Source organism: Papilio machaon, chromosome 15, assembly GCF_912999745.1.
Source record: "Papilio machaon chromosome 15, ilPapMach1.1, whole genome shotgun sequence".
Lineage (NCBI taxonomy): Eukaryota > Metazoa > Arthropoda > Insecta > Lepidoptera > Papilionidae > Papilio > Papilio machaon.
The window spans coordinates 2,516,967-2,533,422 of record NC_060000.1 but is presented as its reverse complement, the minus strand read 5'-3'; positions in this window follow the sequence as shown (position 1 = coordinate 2,533,422).

Below are 16,456 nucleotides of genomic sequence, written 5' to 3'. Positions count from 1 at the left end.
GGGACATGAAGTGCTTTTGAGAATTTTACTGTCGTTTGTATGTATGACAAAATGTAGCGGGGTAGTGTTATTTTTAATTTGGTTCAGTTATATAACTATTGAAAAATGCTACATATTAATATTTAAAATAACTCTAATTAAATCATATAAGACGTTTTAAATTTAGGTGCAGAAATTCAGGTAATAAAAATAAAATTTTTCTCCTATTCAATAACTACAACATAACACTTTTGTGTGTTTAAAAATCTTTTAGACTTGTATTAACAAAGAAGCTATACTAAAACACGTCAGGATTTAAAAAAAGGAACCAAAGGAAACCGCTCGCGCGTTAAATCGATATGGAAAAGGATTTCCTACTGTTTTCAAAATATTGCTCGCGCACGTCGGTGCACTTTGAGATGGATTAGTTCGGGGTGCAAGAAACCTTTTACGGATTGTTTTTACAGCTTACGGAACCCTTTGTCGGTTTCGCGAATTACGAAGACTGCCGGAATAATACGGGGCGGTAAACGCCCCATTGAGGCGAGCCTTTACGCTTGTTGAATTGTGCCTCCTTTAACGCGGACGCTACGTGGCATTCAATGGGCTTGTTTCTATTTCATGCTCTTAGGGTTCAATGGGATACGTAAGTTAGGTTCTTCTATTCTTGGAGATGCATTGTGTGTAACTCTTTTTGAGCTGTTGGCCGCCGAATACATTAGTTCTGGTCTCGTTCGATTAACTATGTGTGAATTATTATTTTTAGTAGTAGTAAGCAAACAACGAATTCATATAACTTATCTTAAGCGATTGCCGTTATTAAATAATTCAGAAGAGATAGGGATGTGATCCCAGTTTTGTGTAGAAAAAATAAACACCAAGGAAAGGTAATGGTTCCTAATGCTATTTTAAGTTCTTAAGAATACTATGATATGGTAACATAGTTTAAAAAGCAGGGTTAAAATCAGGGAAACTAAGGTAAATCTAAACAAAAAGAATATTCTTTAGGGCAAAACCCATATATGAAACCTGCCAACTAATAGTCGGTAGATAAGCTTGTTTGCTACCGGCGCGGCGGCGGTGGGTTTTCGCGGGTGTACGCAATATTTTTCACCGTCTTCATTAGCATGCAATAAATATTTTAGTCCGTCAGTGCGTCATTAGCGAGCCCCGTTGAAATTTAGCGGCAACTTGCAGAAGCCATGTTTACTTCCGAAACACGGTAAATACAGCTTCTTATACTGGAATTTTTTAAGTTACTTTTTTACACCAATTCTTTCCTGCTTTTTGTACATACGTTTTATTTTATAGTTTTCTTACGGGAGATCTTACTTACCTAACGAAGTCTGTAATGATTAGGACAACCCCATATTATTATATGATTGAGAACTACGGAGTTCCAAATCTTGGAAGTTCCCAAAAAAGGTTATCACGAATATACTGCAGGCTCTTTATAATTACACGAAGGCTATAACAATAATTCCACTCTAACTTTAAGGGTCCTTACAAAAAGAAGTGATTCTAACAAAGAACCGCAATCTTGACCAAACGATTTACATGTCACATTTTTAATTGTTTGCCGTCGGTACCTTTGTGAGGCGTGTTAAGGCGGGGTACGAAGACCCTGGGCGTTGCTCTTCACAACTATTTGACTAGTGCGCTAACTTCGGACCAATTTGTTCAAAATTAATTACGTGGGCGGACATTTTGTATTTCAAGGTGCAAGATGCTGTCTTATTGGTATCTAGAGCTAGATAAAACAGTTTAAATATTTCGGCTAAACATTTAAAGAAAAACTGTTGGTTCTAAGACCAAAATCCCCGTTTAGAACATATTGTTATTCCGGGTTTTTCAAAGATATTGTATATTATATGTTTTATAGAGAGATCTTGGTCTTAGAAAACAACGATAAGACGATTTCCAGTAATTAATAATCTAATACAAGTCTTAAATAATTTTGATATTAAATTAATTCATTCACTTCATCGTACTTTATAATTACGTTGAATTGCGTTATAGACAAGCAGCCTTAAAATTTTTTTTGCTAGTTTTGATCAATTTCATACATATATTCATTATTAATTTTAAATGAAAATAAATGATATGTCATAAGTAACATATCACTATGTTAGTATTTAAATAAAACTTATAAATCTTTTTCAATAAATTCAATAAATTAAAGACCGTCATAACAAGCTTTCCTAAAACAACAACTAGCATCTTAATATCAAAATATTCGTTACAAAAAACATCTAAATATAAAACTAATCACATTTCTTATGAAGAAATACTCGGACGAAGTTTGGGCGGAATCTGTTTTGGGCGGTAACAAATCTTATTTTTAATTCGTTTCTATATTAAAGCAGGTGATGTAGATTGTCTTAACAGTCATTATCTGCTAGAGGGCGTGGCACTCGCAGCTGAGACTAATAATAGTGTAAAACAAGCTTATTGATTATTTTTTCCTCGTTCATACCTCTCGCTTTTTCGTAATCATAATGTAGAATTAATTCCGTTGGTAGATTAATCATGTTCTTGTAGAGATACGCGACATTAAATTACCAAGAGGAATTTTTCAATGACACCTCGATATAGTTAAGCGATTTATTTTATTTTTCAATTACTTATTTTAATGTAGGCCCGCATATCGTAGATATAAATCTCAATATTACCTTGTCAAAGAAAGACAATTATTGCGCGAGTTACAAAATAATATCGAGTGATATCTATTTAATGAAAGTTGAACTTTGAAAAATGTTTACATCAGTATCATCAGTATCTTCAATGAATAGGGCAAAGAAAAGTAAAAGGTAGGGAGTATACAGTTATGTATGCGTATACGTAATTAATACCTATTGTATTAGACCTTTTATACGCATATAAAGCTATCAATTCAACTTAAATACTTAACATGATAACTTAACGCACCAAGTGCACTCATAACTCATCGTCTAAATATTGAAATAGAATTAGAAGCATTATTTTCATTCAATATGATCGACACAATGTATGAAACTCCGCGAACAAAGCTACCTATTTATCGCAGCCAGTATTATAAATGTGTAAAACCATTTAAACGGCGAACCATCAATAGACGAATGTTTCTTTATGTTATGGTGAACCAACTTGGCCCTGAATCTTCACGCACATTTTATTTTATATCCAAATTCGACAAACATTTGACAAAATTTTCATAACCTAAAATAAACTTTAACTATTACAGTTACAGTTCAAATTTCTTTACAAATATAAAAACGGCACGTAATTAAAATTACACACAAATATAAGTTTTATGTTGTTACTTATAAGTTTCAAATTTCATGACATAGTGATCACAAATGACATTTTGGGTTTGTGCTTATAGGAGGCTTTTATAAGACAGCCATAGGTTGGCATTGTTGATAATCATTGAAGCAAACACTTGTTATTTTAAGAGATCATCTATCCTTAAAGCTTTACACTGATATCTATAACAATGAGGTGTGTAATGTATTATTTATAGGGCACACTCGGAAGGCGCTCACGGGGCCAATGGATTCGCATTGTATGCAGACTGAATGCGACGGCAAGAAATCGTACTTCCAGTTGTGTTCAATATATCGGTTTGTATTGATTCCTTTTCAAATACGATAAGTTTATTGTAAGTGTAGTTTTCTTGTTATGAGTTTGCTTTCAGATAATAATAAATATTCAAGAAACATAAATATGTACATATTATGCATAATATGCTGAATTATAAATCTATATATATATAGCCAAAAGTGCTGTACCACGTGAAATTTAACTAAGTTTTTTACTTCAGATATATATGTACTTTAATATTTACATCATCAGCTCACTATACGTCCCCAATGAGGAGCTCGGAGCCTACCCCAAGTTAGGGGTGACTATGCTATAGTCAACCACGCTGGACCAGTGCGGGTTGGTTGACTTCACACATATCATTGAATTTCTTCTCAGATATATGCAGGTTGCATCACGATGTTTTCCTTCACCGTAAGAACGTCAGATAAATGTACATATGTAAATCGAAAATCGAAAAACATATTGGTACATGGCGGGTTTCGAACTCAGGACCTGCAGATTGCAAGTCAAGTGCTCAACCCCTGAGCCATTGACGCTCTATTACTATTACTTTACATTTATATAACTTTATATACGTAATATGGCCGTGGACAGTCATTGTTATAAATCTGACTCCTTATTTAAAATTGTAGATATACAAATAGAACATTCTATCCTTTTAAATTACCCATTTATTACGTTTCACGATTCAATAACAAAAAATCCACTGTGTAGCAAAAAGTATATAAAAACGATTGAAATCGTATGGGTCCGCGATCCCTTTTTGTCAAACGAAAAAGTTCCAATAGACATAGTAACCATTAATAAATTCAAGCAAACAAAAATTGTTTAAAAAAGGTTTTATTTAAAAAAAAGTCCACCACTTCGAAATATTTGTTCGCATATGGTTTCCGGCTACTTCGAGTGGGTTACGCTAAAATGCTAAATAGAAATCCCTTTTTTTGTTATAAAATCAATGTGAAGAAAAATAAAGTCTGATTGATGACAGTATCTAAAGATGTAAGGTTAAGATTTTGAACTCTCTTTCAATATTGACGAATTAAATGATACTGAAGTACCAAGATATTAAGATAATTTGCATTTTAAAGGTAGAAAACGATAGTTTTATTCTGATTTGCTTAATTAAAGCTTTTGTGTGAATACTTTCATAACATTCAACTTAACACCTTAAAGAAAACTGATTCAGCAAACTTATTCAAAAGACGCGAACATAGCATTTAGTAGCTCAGCGGGGCTTCCCCGAATTATTTAAAATAACCATAGAATTTGTGTACCGTTATACAAAAACATTGATTGACATCCAGTCTCTCTAGTCCACAGTCAATTCAATTTTTTCCAGTCACCGTCACTCAATTTTTCAAAATTCGCTCTTCAAGTTCCATTCCTAACAATAGTGTGTACATGCCCTTATCGGCCAAGATCTTAAGTCGCGAGCTTGAATAGGCACGAGATGTTATCGGGGTTGAATCTCAAACCCGACGGGCCCATAATTTTATACGGGCCCTAAACAATGAGGCGCACACGTGGACTTTAGTTAAAAAAAACGTAGTGCCCATTTGAAGGTTCAGTTTTATTAAGGCGGTTTTCGTGAGTTTTTTTTGTTATAATAAATATGATAATAATTAATTATGTCTCTGTCTCCTTATCCCACTCTATGAGGTTTGACCGTTGGACTTGGTTGGACCGTTTTAAACGTCACTCCTTACTTAATAATGTCACGCATCACGTATGAATGTGTTACCCCACAAATTCATTGTAACATTTGCACTTCTGTCGCGCTCTCTTTTAATCCGTCCCCCCAATACTAAGTCCATTACATAAATATGGTAAAATTTAAACATAAACAAATATGATATCTCTCTGCTTATTTATAAGCGAAGAGTTTTTAAGTATTGCAAAAATATTTTGACTGTGTTAAAAGAGCTGTTAATTTTTATCGTCTCATAAAAATTTGCATTTTTATGTGGTTATGTTAAATAATTTATTCAAATATTGTATGTCATATAATCAAAAATTAATATGTATTTAATATCTTATTTATACTAATATTAAATGTTCAAATTAAATATATTCTTTAAAGTCTTGCTACCGTAATGAAGTATGCAATTGAAAAATTAGCATTTAACAATCTTATTTGTTTGGTAGGTTTCCTCGAACTCTACCGGCGAAAAAACATTCAGAATTTACTTTTAAATCACACTATGAATAAATAAAAGAACCTATTGAGTAGACGAAAGATGTTAAGTTGACAAAGTCGAGTCATTATTTGCTAATAGTATTGAAATCAAAGTGTTATATTCACGCTAAATATCTCGCATAGAAGAGATGCGTCGATGCGTAAAACGTCACTTTATATCTCGATATATTGATGGTAATAGGTTCTTTTGTATACAAGATACAGGATGTTCAAAAAATCGTGATTTGATGTTTGAATTCGATTTCATAATGGTAGAGATGTTTCTTAAATGAAAACAGTCAGTTAACTAATAACATGTTTAAAAATTCATTACCGATTTTGGATTTTTTTCCAACCTTGTATGATTTATAAGTCGTAAGAGATTTTAAAAATTGTCGTAAACATCCTCGATTAAATTGCCGAGGTAACACATGTTTAATCTGATGCGAGTATGTGGTTATTATGCGATATGACACGTGTATGGAGTGAAACTCGGTATTGCGCCTTATCTACATAGAGCATAAGCTCGCAGGATGTGAAGAAACTTGGTATCCAGTAATATCATTTCCCTTCTTCTTATTGAGTATTTATGTTACTGCATTACTTCATAAATTCTTAATTTCTTAGTATTCATTTAAATTTGATTGGTTGGTAGCAATCGATAATTTTGAATGATAATTTTAAAAACATCATTGGCGTCACACGTTTTACAGAACAATATATACAATTATTATAAAAGTGTCGATAAACCCATTGCGTGTTTATCCGGACACTTTGGGAACAGATATAATTACTCTGTCCATTATATCGACAACATACATTCAATATATACGAGTATTATAGTATGTGTTTTACCAACCAACCAATCACCATTGTAGACCGTTTGATATATTATAATAAATAAATATTTACTTAAAATTTAATCATACATAAATAAATTCCTAATGTTTTTAAAAAAACGTTCATATTTAATTTCAAAACATACAACATACGAAGCAAACTCCCTGTATATCACAACCACAGATAAGTGCACAATGGATGCTTTAATAGACCATTTAGTTATCGAAGTGGAGACAAATTCAGCTTAAATACAAATTCTAAAGTCATCTTCTTTGTTACAGCAACACAACAATATTATTATGTGAGTATTAATTGAATGGTAATAAATGACGTCTCGATTACACGTAATATAGCTATTCTTTACTTTTAAGATAAACTGTTCTAGTAAAATAAGTTTATCTGGGACATTACCTACCAACAAGAGTACTGATTACATCAATAATAATTTGCTTCCTTAAATCAAGTAGTCGATGCAAGAAGCCTACGTTCAGTAGTGGAAGAACGTAGGCTGATAATGATGGTGGTAAATCAAGTAACATGTTTGAATTCTTCCACATAATTTGGTACCAAAATAACTTAACACAAAAAAGGTTGTATTTTAAACAGCTGCCTAAAAGCTGAGAAAACATTCTTAGACATCACTACATGACAAAACCTTTTTCGTACGCCTAATATCTTCTGGAATATGGACTGCCATTGATATAATTATTGTCAAATGTCTACCTAATACATATTCTTGCACGCACGGTTGCATTTCTTCGCGGAATATAAAAATTATTCACGGCAAATGCACCAAACTGAATAGCCATTGCTTCGGAACGTGATCTTTTAGAGGCATGCGAAATGACAAAAGGTAACTGGATAAAGAATCATATTTATTTCATAATAAACGACAATTATCGTAAATTGATTTCCGAGTCGACAATGCGCCTGCGCAGCTAACCAAACATTGGCCAAAAGGGATCGTCCGATGTCATTGTTGAAATGTTTAAAAGTACAAAAGGTATCCTTCGTTCAACTAAGATGATGTTCTGAATGTCAAGGAAACGGTTTGTATTGATTGTGGTAGGTACACCAACAAATATGTAAGAATTGAATTATATTTGTGTTATTTGAGGAATTAAAACTGTTAGTTTGTTAGTCTCCAGTTTGTTGTTTTAATGTCCACTATATTACGCAGCCAGGATAACCAAATATTTGGCATTGGTTACAAGTTTAGCGTAATACCTTCTAGCTTTAAATACAATTCGTTCACTGAGTTTCCAAGTACTAAGTTCACAAAATTTAAAAATAAAATAGTTACGTAACCTTTACTTAATAAAGCAACAAAAATAATGGAGCACTTAAAAAGCCTGAATTGCCAGAAATGGTAACAGTATCTGAATTGTTGACAACAAAAACTTTTCATTTAGTATTTTTCATTATAATTTGAGTGATACTTAGAACACTTAAAGTAACAAGGGTTCACATGTGTTTGAAGTTTGATTGCCACTTATTTAACATTTGAAAAAGGGTTGGTGACGAAAATAAGAAACGAGATCAACAGCTGCTTAGATCTTAACATTGGTGTTAGCAAGATGTATAACATCCCTAACGAGTGGCCATCAATTAACTACCACCTACAGTCCGATTACGGGTCCACCTAAAATATGTCGTTCCAGTTAAAAACTAAATAAAGGTCCAGGTGCGAGTAGACAATTAGGATATAATCACTATATTTGGAGTGGTGTCACGAATTTTACCAAGAAGCGCATTGTTGTCCGCCACCCAGTAGGGCAGTGTTTGCAAACGGCCCTCAATAGCCCAAGCCCAATATTTGCCTTACGAACGAACGAAACAAAGCCTCCGTTGGGACAGTTAGCGTTTTCTTGCGAGTCACGAGGACAATGTTAAGGGGGAATTTCACTATACCTTCTAAAATTTCAGATACAAATATTTCAGAACAGTAAACCAAACTTTTCCATCAGTTTTCTTTTTTGGTACTTATTATGGAAATTACTATGATATTTTCAGTAAAATTCGAAAATGAAATAAATTAAAAAAATGCATAGTATTTGTACCTATCTTAGTTTTTTTCATGAATGAATTACTTACAGTGTTGTACATGTTTATTTATGAACCTGTAAGTAGTAATGGACGAAACAATCGTTATACGTAAGACACAATTTTTCTTAAATACAGTTATTTGACCTTAGGTCGTTTGTTATTTTGTTGCAGTGGAAATCCCCTTTAATCGTGATTTTAGCGTCAATGTTGTCACGTCCGCGCGGCGAACTCCACGGGGGCGCCGCCGCACGCACGCATTGTTACACATAACATTTATAAGTCGCTCTCAAAATTATAATTCCAATGAAAGCAAATTTACTTAAGGTGTTCGCTATTATTAAGTTTTTATTCAACCCCAACAATTCGAGTGACATCTGTGTTGCTGTCTAGAGTAATGGATGTATTGAACGTGTGGATTTGAATTTAGAATAAGATCTCTTTTTGTAATTTACAATAACTTTATAAATGTTGGATGACATAACTAAGTTATAAGCTTGTGGTCATCCTAACTTTTCTTGACCTGACCTTACTTACTGGTTTAAAAGTAAATAAAAAGGTAAAATAAAAAGTTTGTCTTTCCTACAAACAGCGCATTACTTAAAATTGGATTATTCTATAGCTTTACCTCCCCTACCTATTACATTACAATAAAAAGACATTTAATAGATGAACAAAAATATACACAATCTCAGTTAAAAAGATAACCCAGGTTGGTAAAAACGTTAACAAGCAACACAACTCCTTAATAATAAAAAGCGAAGCTGACTACTCAGTGGAGATAACTGCATCCTGTGTAGATAAACTTTGCTTACTCTGTGACCGATTGAGATAGGACCATTGATTACATAGATTATGCAACACGACTCCCTTTACATAAGGGAACGTACCCATACTACGTGACCCGTTTAGGGGGGGGGGGGGGGCGGAGTCTTTAAAATACTACGGTCAGTCACGGGAGGGGGGGGGGGTGGTTCAGCTTTTTGTCACGTAGTCGATTTTAATGAGAGAAATCTCGTATTTTTTTCGACCTATATTCGAATATAGCGCGGTGTTTAGCGCTTTGTAAACTCACAGTTGGTGCATGGTGGTGCAGTGGACAATCTGTCTCGCGTGCGACCTCTGCGGATTCTATCCAGGAGGCTACAAGAAGTTTTATGTGTTTTGGAAGTCGTCTTTATTGCAGTCTTATGCAATAAAGACGAGTATGAGTCAAATTATTTTTTTTTTCAATTTTGCCTGTGAAATGATTAAAAATCATAATTATGAATTACTACGTGAAAACTAAAGGGGGAGGGGGGGGTCTTGGCATATACTACGAATGGTCACCGAGGGGAGGGAGGGGTCGAAAAATCTTAAAAAATAGGTCACGTAGTATGGGTATGTTCCCTAATGTGCTATTACCTAATTTTTTTTTTCAGTTTTAAATGTACGATCTCGACCTTCTGTGATTATTTTCTATAATTATACCTGTTTTGTAATTTTTTATAACAGATCTATAATATTATCTCTTTAATCAGTTATTCCCAATTAATTTCCCTTCTCATGTAATAGTATTAAAAAGTAGCGAAGGCGACATAAATTAGTTTACCACGAGTCCTTTTAAAGTAGCAGTAACAAAGAGTGATCAGGCCGGAATGTAATAAGGGCGGTGTCACACTGAGCTATTGTGTCAGAGTCACACTTAGCATCAATACTTCCACGGTGTTGCCTTGGTGACCCGCAGAGATGTCGCTTCAATTGTTATCGCACGTGCGTTCTGAATGAGCCCTTACACAGCGATCTGACAACACTATTTATGCCGGCTTTCTAATTGAATTACGATGGTATTAGAAAACTTAATAGCTTATAAGATAGTTAATTTTAATGGATTATACTTTATGTATGAATTGATGGCCTCTGTCACTGGCCTCGTGTTGTTTGGTTGACTTATATCTTCTTTGCCGACGTATGCAGGTTGCATCACGATGTGAAATGTACATATGAAATTCGAAAATGGAAAAACACATTGGTATATGATCGAGAACCTGGACGTATATATTTCGGTCAGGTCTCAGCGGAGATATTAAAACCTTATTATTTTACGGCTTTAAAAAGTTTTGTACTGTCGTGAAATTTCTTTTGTTAAGTCGACCTAAGGTGTAACTTCAAACTTACCCTGCTTTTGATTCTACAAATGTTGGTCACATAAACTTAACCCTATCATAAAATGAACCTCGATAACTTTGTGATATAAGGACCAACCGCAGCATGAAATCCTTCAAAAGTTTTATAAGGAGCTGATGTCACGAAAAGGTCTTTTAATGCTTTTATAATGCATTACTTTAGTAGACCTTACGCTGGCTTATCGTGACGTCTAATATAAACATGGTGGCGTCCTTGAGAGGAAGATACATATTTGTTTTGCCTGAAGCTTTTGGGATTGACTCGGTTGTTTTCTTTGCAAACAAGAGATGGCTATGTTTATTTATTGGGCATAAAATGGCGGCGGTGCGAGCCGAGTTGGCAAATAGTGACGCATTTTGTCGGCTTGTTTAGTTTAGATTACTCGGATTTTCGGCGATTTTAGAATAAATAAAACCTGTTTTGTTACAAAATATACCAGACGGCTATCACAGTGGCTTTGATTTTTTTTATTCTGTCGCAATTAAATTACTTTCATTGTAGGAGGCAAAAGATCAGATTCAAAGTGCTTATATTTACCGATCAACTTTCAATTGTAATTAGAAGACTAAGGACCCAATGAATAGATGTTTTGGAATGATATTTGGATGAGAATGTATATGTGTAGGTAAAAATACCTTTAGCTTAATAAAATTTAGAAATTACTGAAGCGAACATCCGCACAATAAAATCAATGAGCAGTTAAACGATCCACTACTGCACTTGAATAGTCGTACATAACAAAAGAAACTCACTCAAAATGTACACCATTTTTATCACAACGCGTATCAAATCAACGCCTAAAGCTAACCATTCAAGTTGATAATTTACCGAACGAAAAGGTTTCACATTATAGATAATAAGGAAGTAAAACTTACGTAGTGAGGAAAGAATGAAAGACATCTCTTGAAAGCGATTCTGCATACCTTATGAATTTAATGGGAAACCTTACATAGTCACCATTCATAGTTGTGAAATGAGCGTCAGTTCATTCATAAGAAGCCGTTTAAGTGATACTTGAAAGGAATGCAGCCGGGGAAGTCGCGGTTAATGTAATAAAGTGTGAAGTAACATTAATGCTTACTACATAATATCGAGAGAAGCAAGTTCAGATGTAACCAGTATAACGCAATTTTGAAGAATATATTTAAATGAAAACAAAACTCATAAACTTATATCACTTATAATGTAAATTTCAACATGTTTGTTTTTTTATTTGTAGTAGAATCTAATTCCACATGTGGGTAGTGTAATATTCTAAGAAACTATCATCAACATAATCAGCTCATTGCGTCCCCAACGAGGGGCGCGAAGCCTATTCTAAGTCAGGGGTGACTAGGCTATAGTCAACCACGGTGGCCCAGTGCTGGTTGGTTGACTTCACACTTATCTTTGAATTTCTTCTCAGATAATATGTGCAGGTAGCATTCAGATGTTTTCCTTCACCGTAAGGACGTCGGATAGATCTATATATGAAAATCGAAAAACACATTGGTACATGGCGGGACCGAACCCGGTACTTGCAGATTGCATGTCAAGTGCTTAGCCCCTGAGCCACAGACGCTCGAAGAAACTATAGTGATGATCAATCAATTTAGACAGCATGTATGGTATGGACCGATTTATGTAAAGTACACATTTTTTCATTTTAATTTCAAGAAAATAAGAAAAATGCCTCGTGATCATTACTGAAAGGTTACAAAGATAAAAACATCTGCCTTATCAAGCATTATCTAATTGTCCAAATTATGGTCATATGTCTTATATCAAATTATAAATATGATTACCGGTTTATTATAGTTCGCGCCAATTATCTGCCCAGTAAAAAGTATTTCTTTAACAAAAACTTCAAGATCATCGAAACTATAATGAGCCCCTATAGCACAGCGTGAGTCCGAAACACAATCAATAGGAATTTATTGCCCAGATTCGCAAAGCTACGCTTCCTTTTGAGATTTCGATTGTAAGGCGGGGTGGTTGTGTTTTTTTTTAATTTTTTCCAAAGCAGATAATAGTTCGGCGCGAGGCAATGCCGCCGGCTATTATGCGTTTGGAACTGAATGACAGTAAAAGTTACGCCCACTTTTTTAAATCTTTTTGTCCTCGTCTTCAAAAGTTTTTAAAGATTATAGAATAAGGTGGGCGAATAAAGGTATAGTTTCTAACAGATGTGAGTGCTCGGCTTGGTAATATCTTTAATGGTATAATATTTAAAATGAAATGTTTTCAAATGTTTAAACTTAAGCTAATTGTGAAAAGCAATCCTATATTATTTCTGGATTGTGTAGATATTTATGCAAATAAAGGATTTAATCTTTTTAATAGTGTGACAAAGCTATACCAAACATTTTATACCTATCGTGAATATGTGTTAAATTCGTATTTAAATTTTAAGTTTGTAAATTTTTCACGTATACGTAGGAATTTCGCAGTAAATTTATAAGTTTCTTTCCATGCTATTAGTACTCGCAAAAATATGTGCAACATAACAATTAAATAAAAATATATTGTTGATGGTATCCCAGCACTACCATGGTCGGTATAAAGCTACCATTATCGCAGATAGTCGTAAACAAGCTCGAATGACCCTCTAGTGGCCGTCTAACACGTGTTCAGGCTATATGGTTACAGTTTGACTCCGTACAGAAAACGTTCTATAATCCTAAATGTAATTAAAACTTTACTGTTTTGGATATAAAGTTGTGTTCACTTCAGCAGTATAGTGATAATAAATCTGAAATATACAGAGGTAACAGAATTAAATAAAGTAAATTTTAATCATATTGTTCGGGAAACAGAATTGAAATTTGCGCGTTACAATTATGGTCCATTCTTTAACCATGCGGAGGCATGAAATTGAAGAATATCACTTGATTTTTAAGGGGCACTTTAGGGCAGACTTATAGCGAATGATTGTGTTACCTCGATCCATCAAATCGTAGACATTTCGTAGGCTTCTATGGAGTTTTTTGCTGCTCCGTCATTTCCTGTCCCCTTCGGGTATTCTGGCGGGATTTTTGCGCGGGTACAATTAAACGATTTCAGTAGTTTTTTCTTTTTTGGTCAGTCGGTGTTTTTTGAGGGATATTATAAAAACTGCGCCATTTTTTTGCAATTTTAGATTAGTTCGTTATTCTATGGCTTAGGTGGTCGGTGCGTTTTGGTTTCTTTGGCAATTTTTTTGTATCTACATTCGCTAAGGATAAGATTTTTCGTGATAAAAAAATCGTTATATGGTAAAAACAATTCTTGTACGAAAAACGCTTTCGAATACTTACATAGTTAGTAAGAATTTAAACGATATACATAGATGAATCGATGGCTAACATCTTCATTAATTTGTTTAAAATTTTATGTTTGCAGTAATTTAGCTTACTAATGTACTCACTTTCTATCAGAGAGATTACACAGCCAAGGAAGAAAAATCGAAATCACTAGTCTTAGTTTAACCTTTGAAAACTAAGCCAAAAAGAAATATAGGTTGGTGCCATAAACAGACATGCCAAAAAATTTAAGATTGAAAAAGAAACATTTTTTGTGCATCAACAGAATTAGTTACAATTTGAGTAAAAAAAAGATGATTTTGGCAAATGCATCTAACAGTCAGCCACACGTCTGTTTTTGTCAACACTCAAAAATGCGCCATTTCCGTTTAAAAAAGGGAATCCGAAGTCGTAATTTAAGCCGGCACGAAATTGCACCCGCTACGCTACGCACATGCAGTTAAATGTATTTTTTCCACTTGTAACCATGTTTTGTAAAAACAAGGCGGTTATTTAAGGATGCTGAAACACGAGTTACTTATTTATTTAAAAAAATACAGACGAACTGATAACCTCCTTCTTTTTGAAGTCGGCTGAAAAAGGCGGGATGCGGCCATCTTTAATTTATTCTGTTCACAAATTCTCTTAAATAGTTTAATTAAATATTCACCGGATTTTGCTATTTTTAAAATAGAGTTGAGCTAATAGATAGCAAAAGACATTTTAATAGTAAAGTAATTAATTTATTTCAGTGGTTCTTAATCATATTTAAAGTACCTACGTAAAATTTATAACAAAAGATAATCTATCACACAAATTTTCTTTTCTTTTATTTGTTTAGTTAAAATGTATTTTCTAAGTATATAGGTATTTATCTAACCAAATACATATAGGTATTCGTAGTTGATTAGAAATAACACAAAGTATTTGTACGTGATTAATTTTTTTATAGTCCGTCTGTAGTTACCCTAATGAAAAGGATACCATTTCAAGTTATCTGGTTATGCAATCAACACGTGTTTGTGATTTGTGTTGGAAGCTAATGGGTGAGTTGTTAAGCTCCCTTTAGCCGATTGCGTCAAACGCAACAGGTCGGCGGGTGCTTGCCTTTTGCACTTTACTTTGTGGTATCCAAAATTTCAGTTTGTTTCAAAGGATTCTTCCTAATTAATAATAAAGTGAATAGTAAATTATCAAGCAAGTTACAAGTAACAACTTACAAGTCATAATGTTAGAAAATTCACATAATTAGAGTCAGATCCTACCGCACTAATAACATAAATAAATAAATTAAGTAATTACGCTAATTTAAAAAAAAAAACTTTGTAAAGTTGAATAATATTTAATCGTTCTTTTGAAGTTATTTATACCTCTTGTCTAAACTTTAATACTCAGATGTCGATCTTGGAATGTTTCTTTTAGAATAAACTAAACCTAAAATGTTTTGCCAAATTAATCCCATACAAAACGTTGTCATGGTCACGCTAAGAGCAATCGGAAGTCACTAAGTGTTGCGCAAACGCACCTAATTATGGAGTCCTTAGTAATGACTTCCTGCACACTTAACACATCCTTGCGAAAGTTGACATCTCACCGAATAACCAAAGCCTGCGACTAAATGCATTTTTCATGTAATTTTAGAATCCACTTCATACTACAAAATCATTAAAAATATGTATCTTATATAATATATATTTTTTATACCTACTTTTTATATAATAAGGGGCAAACGATCAGCGGAAACATCTAGGTGTTCAATGGCGTTTTAATTGATTACAAATTATAGTGGTTTATGTCTTTAAAAGAATCCGATTTACTAATTACGGAAGGTAAAGGTAACGCCACAAGTTTAATATGAGTTCGATTTGAGACTGCAATAGTGTCATGTATTAAATTAAAAATGTATTTGACATGGACCTGAAATGTAGCTGAATAAGGTCTTTCAAATGAACAAAGCGATTAAATCATATCAAACTAACTCGTTCGAATAATCTATAACTTTTATGTTGTTGTTGTTATTAGAGAAACTATTTTTGAACTTTCTAAGTTCTTTATTTAGTAGCGCTGTAGTTGTAAGTTATCTGTGCATAAATTATTCATAATGAAAATGGTTCCATTTTATGTTACCATTATTAAATAGTATGGGATTTTGTGTGTACAACCAATTATTCCCGGAAACTAACAAATGCGATGCTTTTAACGAAAGTCCAATGTTGATAGATCCGTAAAGCGTGAACGTGGCTAAATATTAGCTGTTTTTAAGATCGCATGCGATAATAGTCCGTTGCATTAAAAACATAAGGGTTATTTCTGCTTAATGTTTACAAATCATGGTGTTACTTGTCACAAGTTAGACCACATAATATAATAAAGCGGAATTTTACGGAAGACTTGTTTGTTTTACGCG